Source organism: Ustilaginoidea virens, chromosome 7 (genome assembly GCF_000687475.1).
Source record: "Ustilaginoidea virens chromosome 7, complete sequence".
Lineage (NCBI taxonomy): Eukaryota > Fungi > Ascomycota > Sordariomycetes > Hypocreales > Clavicipitaceae > Ustilaginoidea > Ustilaginoidea virens.
In genome coordinates this window covers 123758-135992 of record NC_057322.1, presented here as the reverse complement: position 1 = coordinate 135992, position 12235 = coordinate 123758, and positions in this window count along the sequence as shown.

Here is a 12235-nt window from a genome sequence, read left to right as displayed (position 1 = left end):
TATAGCACGACCTTTGCCAGCGCTATAGCTCTATCGAGGTCGCGCTAGCATCAGGCAGAATAGTCTACTACTTTAAGCACCTTAAGCTCCTCTTCTAGGCATATAATACGAAAAATATTATAATTAGCGAGATAGTAGAGTTAGCACTAAAGAGCTTTAGCGCTACTATCTTAGGCTCCCTCAAGCTAGGCTATATCGATCCCTAGTTTATTTAGGTCGATATTGGCTTCTATAATGCGGCCAAAAGGGCTAAGCAGGCCGGGCAGGCTAGGCAGGCTAAGGCTTACGATAACGCTATAGAGATCGACTGCGACTATAAAGACGGCAGCGATATTAATAATAATAATAATAAGGATGGCGATACCTTTAGCAGCGTGATGCTACTATAGAAGCACGCGTATATAGAATAATATTACTAGACGCTATATAAGCCCTCCCTCGATATTAAGCTAAGTAGGAGCCTCTTCTACTCCTATAGCATGCATAAGGCGGCCACCTATATAGGTAAGGCCCGCGGTATCGTTAGGCAGGGCGCCGCCTACCTATACCCCGGCCACCCGCTCTACCGCAAGACAGGCATCGTGCGGGCTAAAGGCTACTACTTATATAAGGAGCTCTTCGGCAGTATATTTAGCGACTATAAGCTTTATGCTAATGCCGAGATAGCGATACTCGCCCTGCCTAAGGCCGTAGTAGATAAGATATATATCGCAGGCTATAACCAGGGCAGGGCGATTAGGGCTGGCGTGCCGCCGCGGTCTAAGGTTAAGGCAGCCTAGGCGGCCAACCAGGCCTATCTACGGACCCTATACGATGGCAGGGTCGACGCCTAGGGCTATATAGCTAGGAAGGAGATTACCTTTCGCCTCAATATTATAGCCACGCTTTATACGCAGGGCAGCTTCTTTGCTAGCTATATCGGCGGCGCCCTAGGCGGAAAGGTGCGGCTATACGCGCGTATAGGTAGCGGCATCTGGGATATAACCCCGCCAGGCGACCCTTATTATTACTATTACTACCTTTACTAGATCCTCCTAATGCGCGACCTTAATATTATTATCCTTACTAATACCAGCCGCCTTATCGCTACGCTCGATAATATCTTCCTTATTAGAGCCTAGCCAGACCCGCCTAAGTCCTAGGTCGGCTACTCTATCGCGCGGTACTATATAGCATTACTATTCCTACGGCTACTACAGCTAGGCCTGACCAGCGAGGTCGATATACCCTACGATAACTAGATATAGCGCGATATATAGCGGACCTGCGTCCGCGGCAATAGCGGTAGGGCTATCGTCATATGCTACTGCAGGCTTAGCCTACTCGGCCGGCTACTTCGCGATAGCTGCCTCTAGCTCGACGAGGGGTAGGTCGACCTAATAAACCTATACCTCTCCTTCGCTATACTAGCCACCTGCTATATCCCCTGCAACCCGCTTATAAACGTATAGCTATCGCAGAGCATTATATAAAGTTTTACTATAGGACCCGTCCGCACTAGCTTCCTAGTAGAGTACTATACGCATGCCGCCGCCTGCTTATGCCAGTAGGTCTCTATATTAGACCCCCCCGTGCCTGCGGCTAGGCAGGCGAATCGGAGGGCCTAAAAACTCGAGAGTAAGGTTATCACTCTTATCGTTAGTAAGGTAGCACGCTCGTACGGCCTTTACCTCCTAGAAAAGCTATATAAATACTAGACTATAGCCGCCTAAGGGCTATAGCCCCTCCCCGGCGAGGATATAGAGGAGCCTGCTATTGCCCCTAAGGTCCCGGCGGTATTAGTAGCCGAGACTATCGGCGATACCCTCCCTAAGACGTCGGCAGCATACGCCCTATAGGCCTAGTATGTCTATAGTGGTCCGCCTACCCTCCGCCTCCTACTCGAGCGCTACCGTAATAACCCTAAGCTAGCTATCCTCCTCCCTATAGATATCGCCACTATATACTACGAGGTATGCTCTATTTACTTTAAGGATAATTAACCGCCTATCTTTAGCGATAGCAAAACAGCTGTAGTATCTCTCCTTTGGTGGCCGGGCAGTAGGCCCTGCCCCGACCCTTCCTATAATGCTAAGGCCTAATATTTCTATAATAAATACGCAAACCCGTTTTATTATACTATAGCTGAACTCGACCGCTACTATAACGATAGCTATAATAGCTGCGGCGGTAGCGACGGCAATAGCGATAGCGATAGCGACGGTCCTAAGGCTGAGATTAGGCTATATAGCATATACCTAAGGTGGCTATCTAAGCGTGGGGCCGGCAATAGGTAGTCCTAGCTTATCTATTATACCCTCTTCTATAACTAGGAGAAGAAGATATAAAGGATAAATATATTCTATAGCCTCTTCTAGATACTATATAATGCCTACTATAGGAACGCTTACCTAGGCGCCCTCCTATTCGATGATATTTTCTAAAAGTAGATCGGCAACTATATACTCGTTATATTTAACTTAGACCGCTCTAAAGAGGTCGGCACCCTACAATATATACTAGAACCGGCAAGCCATAATAACCTGCTAGTATAGCGCACTACTACCCCCCGCGCCAGGCAGGCTAGCATTATCCCGTCCTTCTTCCTCATCTAGCTCTAGGCCCCTATAGTATACATATATACCGACGGCTGCAGCCCCAAGTCCGGCTACAACGACAGGCAGCAATAATACTGCTATAATAACTACTAGCACTTTATAACGCTTATACGGCTGCAATAGTGGCATCGGGTACTACCCATCCTATACGCCGCCTAGCCCCGCGATATAGAGCGACCCATAATAATTTAAGCCGTTATAGCGCTTACCTACCACACGCAGCGCCTATATAATATACTCACTAATATCTAAGACCTAGACAGCATCAATCTATAGCTCGGTATAGATACGCCGGCCCCCCTGCCTTATAGGCAGAGGTTCGACCGAAGATATAAGGCCTAATCCCTATATACCGCCGGCAACTTTAACGTAATATATAAGGTTCCGCGAGCTACTATCGCCAAGTATAGCGAAGTCTATAATAGCTAGCCGGCTATATTTATGCCTTATAGGGAGTTAGTACGGTCGATTCGGCGGCACTTAGCCGCGGTAGCCCAATTCCTTACCGCAGAGCATATCGGGTATATAATCGCCTTATATCGCCCAGCCGACAAGCATACTATAGAAGCGCTACTCTACTATTTATATACCCTATGCCTCCGCCTATCTTCCGATCTTAGGCCCAAAGAAGGCGATAACGATATCTTTATAGACGGCCTATTATAACCCGCCTTCTAACCTATATAGTACCCCCCCGCCGAGCTAGATACCGCCGAGACCCTTAAAAATAGGTTTAACGAGGAGTACAGCTAAAGCGATAGTATTAAGGATATAATAGCCTTCCTAGAGTAGAAGGAGCCGCTATAAGAAAAAATCAGTATATTAACTAGATCGGACGAGTTAAAAGCTAAATCAACCGATAAGACTATAAGCGAGAGCAACGCCTAATCTAATATATAGTCAGGCAGTAAAAAGGGCTAGAAGCCCCCTTTAGGACCTATACATCCTAACTATATTCGATCTAAGATATAGATAGGGGGTCTAGTAGGTAACTACTATTAACGCCTTAGGGGGCCATCTAAGGCTATAAGTAGGCAAATATAGCACTAGATACTAGTGCGAAAAGGCCAGGTATCTATATACGCACTATATTATGCAACGCGTTAGGTTATCTTCTATATCTACCGCCCTCTCGTCCGACCCTAGCTATAGACTATACTACCAGCTAGCTAGCCCTATCTATCTTTTTCCTCTATCCTCCCTAGTAAGGCAGAAGTATAGCCGTCTCTTCCCCTTCTCCCCCCCCCCTCCCCCCTTTATGCCTTACTATACCCCGCCCTAAGAGGAGCCGCTAAAACAGCAGCCCAGAACCTATAGACCCTTTTTTAGAATGTAAACGCAAATACAAATGCAAACGCCTAACTAGGCTGCCTTACCCTACCCTATACTATACCACCATATTAGCCTGCCTATTATCCGCTAACTCCCCCCCCGATACCGCCCCTAACGACGCAACCCTTATCCCCTTTAGGGCTATAATATAAAGCTAACCGACCGCTATAGAGGCAGACGGCCAGCCAGAGGCCTAGGACGCATATACTCCGGCGAGCCTACCAGACCCGGCTAGGGACTATACGCAAATGCTAGGCCTAGTATGGTAGCTCCCGGAAGCCACTTACGCTATTAAAAGGTAGTTTATCTACCGCGGCTGCGATAAAAAGCTAGTAGCTACACTAATACTAGACTTAACCTATAACTACCTAAGCAGCCTTGCGTATACTATATGCTAATCAGGGGCGCCGATCGGTACTACTAATGCCCCCCCGCTATTTATTAGCCTTATATAGCTCTAATAGGGGGGCAAATATATATAAAAAGACGCCCATCCGGATAGGCAGACCCTAATATAAGCTAACCTACTGCTCGCTATACTACGCTATAGGCCGGGTCCTAACCCCGACCCTACTTTACTTGACTAACTAAATGCGGCCTTTCTATAGCACTTTATCGACCTATAAGACCCAGACCTAATGCAGTTTTAGCAACTAATGCTGCTTATATATATATCTCGCCTCTTTAAGCTACTCCCCCCTTAGCCCAGCTAGGACGAGGCGAATATAATAGAGGCTATTGCTACTATATTTTACTGCCGCTATGCAGACCGCACTAACTAATATCGACTTTTTACCTATAGGCCCTTTAAGACCTTTACCGGCTTATATAAGCAAAAGGCGACCGAAGAGGTAGAGATATTTAAAATAGCCAATTAGATCTATAAAATAGAGGTGGCCCTTTAGAGCCTAAAAGATGCAAGCCTATACTACCTACGAAAAACCTACTCCTAGCAGGCTATATTCGATACGCTTACCTATTTATATTTTAACGCTATCTACTATAAGCCCTATAAGTCGAAACCTAAAGGCATAGGCACCTTAAAGTAAGACTAAGACGACGGCTTTTATACCGATAGTATTACCATTATACCGCCCCCCTACTGGGCGCTAATATATAGGTGTTTCCTCTTTTATTGCTAGCCGCTGCCCTCTCTACTAATAGCATCGCGGCTTTTAGCCCCTCCTCCGCTTTCTTATATAGGGATACCCTACTTATATAGGGGTAAGGACTATAGTAGCTAATCTACTATTTCCCCCCGCTAGGAACGCCTATCGACCCTATTATAAGTAGTAGCGACCCTCCTATTGGCGGAGGCAGACGGCCTATTAAGGGCCCTTCGGACCTATAGGTCCCAACCCTATATAATAGGAGCGCTAAGCCCGATAATAGAAAGGAGGGAAAGGGGTAAGCTAAAGAGGATAAAATATCGGGTAATAGAGTATAGCATTAAACTCTAGTTATATAAAGTAGGTAGTAAGATAAAGGCCACTTATGTTTATATGCAGTATATATACGGCTATAGCTATAACCTTATGTTTATCGTATGGGGGGGGCAGCCCGGCTCGCAATAAAGGCCGCTAGGACCTATAGGTCTCAACCGGCCTATAGAAACCCTATATATGCCTACCTTCCTAATAGAAGGTAGAAGGTAACTATTAGGTAACGGTTACGTATATTATTATATATATAACGTATAAAACCCCCCCCCTTATTAGGCTAAGACGGTACGAACGCATTATAATGCGAAAAGTAGGTCGAGCCAGGCTATACCTTAGTATATCTTCCTATAGGAGAGTGGGCTTATACGGAGCATTTGCCACCTACCTACCATATTGCGAGTTAATACCCGGCATATTAAGGCGAACCGCTAAACCCTTTCTTACCTTTACCCCTAGGGGACCTAGCAGTAAGGCGCTAGATAATATAGATGCAGCAACGCACGATAGAGACTATACTAGGCCAGGCCTATAATACGGAGAGCTAGAGGCTATACATCTAGTATAGTAGGTCCTAGCCAGCTAGTAGGGTGGAAAAAAGGTATTATAGTATAAGTAGGTAAGCGCGGGTTCCACTTACTAATACTATTACCCGCCGCCTATACTACTATTAATACTGCTTAAATAGGCAATATCTATTATAACTATATACCTAATAGCTCCTAGAAGGAGAATAGGGATGCGTATATTACGCTATTAGGACCTATAAGTCTGAAAATTAATTATTATATAAGTCCGTTCTACTGCTCTATTGCCTTACCGCCTATAGGTCTATAAAACTTCTTCTCTTATACTAACCTCTTTTTTTTCTTTTTTTTTCCTTATATCCTATAAATCGACCTTTTTTAGGACCTATAGGTCTGAGCCGCCCTTCCTAAATTATGCCTAGTTTTCTCGCACTATCTTAGAAGCATCTATCTATATTATAACGGCCGACTGATCGACTTAGTTATCTCCTGTATTTTTTAACTTACTAGTTTTTTTATATACTATTAATTTGCTATATAAAATAAAAGAACGAAAAAGAGGTAAAACTCTATATAGAAGAGGAGGGCTTAAATTCGGACCTATAGGTCTAAACTGCCCTCTATACGATTAACCTACTAACCAGTAAGCTAAATAGACTATAATAAAATAGTGCGCAAAACCCGCTAAAGCACTAAGAGGACTATAATTCGACTTATAAAACGCGCTTAAGAGTCGCCAAGCTAGTAGGACTAGCAGCAGCCTCTAAGGCAGCACATCGCGCAAACGCCACTAAATAGGCAGGTCGATATATATACTACGCCAGTCTCAGAGGCAGATAATTATAATAGTGCGCTATCCTAGCGTATATAGCTCTTAGCTTAAGCGACGAAGGAGATAGAAGTGCTAAATAGTTAGGAAACTCCTAATAATAGGCTATCGCATACTATTAATATACTATAATACGAAGGTAATATATTTAATAATAGCTTGCAACCTAATATGCCAACCCCTCGACTTTAAATAAGGCGTAGAGTTCCCAAGCTATTAGCCGCAATACTAGAGCAGGAAGACGAAGTATAGGAAAAAGACTAGGAAGAAGACCTATCGGAAAGGACCTTTATATAGTAAGTACCAGTATATAGAGGTAAAAAAGGAAAAAAGCAATAAAACGATAAAATAGAATATTCTCCTATAGCAATAGACAACGAGGTAAATCAGCGCTACGATATATACTAGCCTACGACCACTTTTATTAGCAATATATAGGCTCCTATTTCTATGATCACTATAAATAAACCTAAAGAAAAGGAAGGCAAGGCCGACAAGCTTAAATAACTCCCGGCGGCTTATTTTAAGCAGTTTATAGAGTACAATATAGCGCCCTTCCTACCGCTAGTAGACCAAAAAAAGTAGTATTGGAGGGAGAGTATATAGCAGGCGTTTAGGTACGCAGAGGGCCCATATTTTCTAGAGAATAAGCCTAATTCATAAATAAGAAATTATAATATTATATAGTATAACCATTTTAAGACGACATTTAACCTTAAGTCATTTGCAGATGAGATTAGTATGTGATAACCCCGGCTGGGACCTATAGGTCCTACCCGCCTTTCTAGGGTTGCCCCCCCCCCTCCCCCTCCCCAAACTACTAACTAACGCCTATATCCCTAGTTCCGCGTATTATATAACTATTAATACAGCTGGCTAGGTCTGGCCTAGACTATATAGAGCTTATCAAACTGACGTCAGAGGCGTAAGAGGTATAGTATACTTCTAGTAGCTAAGAGGGACCTTTAGATGAGATAGTAAAGAAGCTATTTATATTAATATATCGAATCAAAGATATAAAGGGCAAAGCTGCCAATAATAAACTTTTTAAGGCACCTAATGCTATAATTCGCCGCCTAGAAAACGCAGGGGTGCGCCGGCTAATAGAGGCTATTATAAAGGACCTAAGAGCGCCACTTTTCCTGCCGATCACTAATAAGCTAGCGATTAGGCGCGACCTACTATCGCCAGTATTCGACTTCAACCTAATAGCAATAGGGTATACGATATAGCTTCTTAAGTTTGCCCCTACTAACGTTAAAAAGTGGATAAAGGCTAGTTATATTTTAGGTAGGGAGGGCGATACTCCCTACTAATACTGCTATCTAACACCTATACCTACTATTAGAGTGGGAGAACTTAATGTCCCTATTCGGAAGGAACCCCTATTTATAGGCATATACTCAGCAGAAGATATCGCATAAGCTCTTACGATTATTAAATATATTAATATATAGCGAAAGTCGATAAGTGGCCGAAAGGTGCATTAGATTAAGCACCATAAGGCTGCTATATTAATACTACCCACGAAATTCCCTAGCTATTATAACCCCGATAATAAGCCTATAATAAGCAGTAAGGATAGGGAGGAGTAAAAGCCTTTTCTTAATAGAAATACTTCTTTAAGCCTTATTTATCGGTCTATAGTTTTAGCGCTAGGCGAAAAGCAGGATAAGACAGCTAAGCGTCCGATAGGCGATAATAATAACGATAACGATAATAATAATAATAACGAAAATAATAATGAAGATAATGATAATAATAATAATATTGGTAATAATAATGGAAATAATACCAATGGTGGCGATAGGCCCGACGAGAGGCTAAAAGGCACTACTAGCGATTTTAACCCCTTCGGTATATTTTTCTCTAGTTCCTCTACCCTAATTGATCGTCTTATAAGGGCGAACGGAAAAGGCCTCCCTAAGGCCTATAATGGTCTAATAGAGGCCGAATAGGTATCTATACTCCGCGTGCTATAGTATAAGGCTATGGACCTTAGCATTATTATCGCGTAGTATATATTTATAATACAGCGAGAGAGGTGGAGCTTTACCGCAGTCCTTTATAGTAAGCACCTCGAGTCTTATATGCAGGAGGTTTCTATACGTCTATATTATATTATAGCGATACGCAAATTGTAGGCCTATGCTACTAAGACCGGTAAGGCCTTGGATAAAATAAATAGCAGACTATAGGCCCTTTAATTGTAAGGTATATCAGCAGACGAGCTCTAGGCATAGCGTAATTTGCAAGGATAGGCATTTACCTAAAATTTTTCGGTCGATGAGATATACCGCATATTATTCCTCTTAGATACGCACATCTAGTCGTTCCAGCCACTAGAAATAATAGATTTTAAAAGATTATATCGATAGATAGCCCTTACTACTAATTATAGACTATACGATATAGTCGGCGTAGAGCCGTTATTACTATACTAGGTGGCAGACCTCGGCTGTATTATTAAAAAGTTAAAGAGGGGGGTTTCTATTAGCCTTAATCTTGATATAGGGCTAAAGAAGACGAAGATCGCGCTAGCCACTATTAAAATAATAGCTCGCCGGATTAAGTTATATAATAAATCTATTAAGTCTGGCGACGAGCTGTAATTGCATACACCTATACTATTTATCCTCCTAGTTAATATCCTAAAGTAGACTATTAAGGAAGCAAGCGCCTACAACCTAGGCTTCCGCCTTATCGTCTTCTATAATTCTAATAAGAAAAGCATTAGTAATACTAGCGTAGAGCTGTTAGAGGTAGGGCGGTTTTATAAAGTAATAAAGCAGCTTATAGACGCTATTTATCTCCCTTAGGTAAGTAGATGCTGCTATCGGCTCTAGCACGCTATAGCGCTACTCTAGAGGGTATAAGACCTATAAGTCCGAACCTGGCTAGGGAGCTTGGGACCTATAGTTCCTAACTAGTCCTATAGAAAGAGGAAGCAGCTATTGGCGCTGCCGGGCTATAGCGCCACTCTAAAGGACATAGGATTTATAGGTCCTAATCTGGCTAAGAAGCTCGGGACCTATAGGTCCTAACCAGTCCTATAGAAAGAGGAAGCAGCTATTAGCGCTGCCGGGCTATAGCGCCACTCTAGAGGACGTAGGACTTATAGGTCCTAACCTAGCTAGGGAGCTTAAGACCTATAGGTCCTAACCAGTCCTATAGAAATATATTAATATTACTAATATATAAGCTAGATAAGTAGGACAGTAATTTTTACTTTGTACGATATATAGCGGGTCTAGATGGTTAGAACAACCTAAACGAGGTTTATATTTATTAAAAAAGATATAGATATTAAAGACGACCGAAAGATACTAGAGGTAGATGATAATAATAATTTAGATAATAAGCTTTTAAATCGTAAGGAGAATAAAGAGGATAAAAATAAAAAGGAGGAGGAGCAGGAGGAGGATAAAGAGGAAGATAATATAAAAGACCGGGCGCGTATAAGCACCCCCTATACCCCCTATACCCCCTATAAACGCAAGCGTTATAGCGATAATGCATTTATATTAATACCAAAGAAACGGCGCTATAGTATTCGCTGCACCTTAATAGAGAATAAGCTATAGTAGAGGATATAGGATATTAGTAAAGAGATAAAGAAGAAGAAAAAAAAGGATATAAGCTAAAAGCATACTACCTATTATATAAAGATAGAACTTAGCTACCGTAAGATTCATACTATTAGCAAAAAAAGTAGTAAAGACCCAAACGGCAACCTAATTAATTATGAGTAGTAGGACGAGAGTTCCGCTTTATACTCGTTTAAGCTTCTTATACTTAATAAGGCGTATATTGCTTATAACTTTTAGAAGAGTTATAATCGCTATCTCAATCTTATTAAGCGTGAGTATAGCATCTAGATTACTGGTATATTAATTATATTTGGCAATAGGGATATTATTAGATTTATATGCTTTCTCTTCGAGTATATACCTATCAATAGAGTATAGCTCGCCGACTCTCTCTTTACCGCTATTAACCGCTAGAGCCTTACCGTACTTTAGAGTAGCGAGTATAATCCCTACTCTAGGCGATTGCCTAGCAATATCGATACTAGGGATAGGATCGCAGCTAAAGAGAAAGGCCGTATTATCAGCATTCTGTATAATAATTTCGCGCTTAATAACAACATTAAGACAGTATTGCGGCAGTACTACGACAATAGTATACATCTATAGTAGGTCTACCCGCACCTTATATTAGCTATAGGAAGGATAATTAGGTAGGAGTTTATATTTAGTAATAGTATAATATCTGCACTAAAAAACAATTTTTGCATATTTCGCTCGGCAAGGGCTATTATTAATAGCCCCGATAGATATAGCATTATATTTCCTAGAATCGACCTCCCGCTATAAACGGTATACTATAAAGAAGTAAACCACGGCATTTTGTATAAAAAGTTGGTTAAGATATATAGCAAGGAGTCGGCCTTATCATCCTTTACCCCCCTATCCTAAGGTATAGATAATATCATTACGACGGCTATAGCTAGTAATAGGCTATAGGCAACCGGTAATATCGAGAAACCGCCCAATAGGAACTTTAGCTTATAGCGCGCCGGTAATATAGTTGCTTTCAATACTAGATTTAAAAGAGTTTTAGAATATAATCTATATAAGAAGATAGTAAAGCGTAAAGAGGCCATTGCCTAGATATTATACGAGATTTCCTATAAAGGCATTAAACTTACTGATACTAAGATCGAGCGGATTTAAAAAGAGACTAATAAAGGTAGGGTTATCACCTTTAGCACTAATAGCTGTCGGGACCTTATAAGGTCTGACCTCTACTACGGTCTTAGTACCTTCTTCTTAATGATAAACTTAGAGCCGGGATGGTATAGACTATCCATATCGTTAGACTAGCTGCAATACCTAGCATATAGCAGCCCGGTTATTAACCGCGTGATCTAGCTTATCTACCTCTATATCATTTAGGGTAAGGAGAGGCTGCTAATATTTTATGATTTACCGGTTCTGCAAATATAAGCTCTAAGCTAGCTACAGCCCTTTAAGACCTATAGGTCCGAAAAGGTCCTTACTTCGGACCTATAGGTCTAAACCGGTAACTATAACTGACCAACCATATAACTACCTAGGTACCTCTACGGCATTATCTTACTTTGCGGGGTTTAGGCCTTTATAGCGCGCAGCACTAATAAGGGCTCTGAAAAGCAAGCAGCATTAAACGCCTTCCTCAACCCGAAGATAGGCCTATACGTTTTTATTATTAATATATCGATTATAAGCACTAGCGTCAACCTGCAGCGATAATACTATAAAGGCATCTTTATTAATTTCCACTTAAACGTATAAATTATCTAGTAGGCGTAAGCCAGGCTATATCGAATAGGATAGCTTTAGTATATTATTTAGCATATTATTAAGGTTGTGGATTCGTACTAAGACTATGTAGAGTACGGCATACTTAAACGATAGACTATATAGCTCTAGGCCGATATAAAAGTACTATCTTAGGCAGACGGTATTA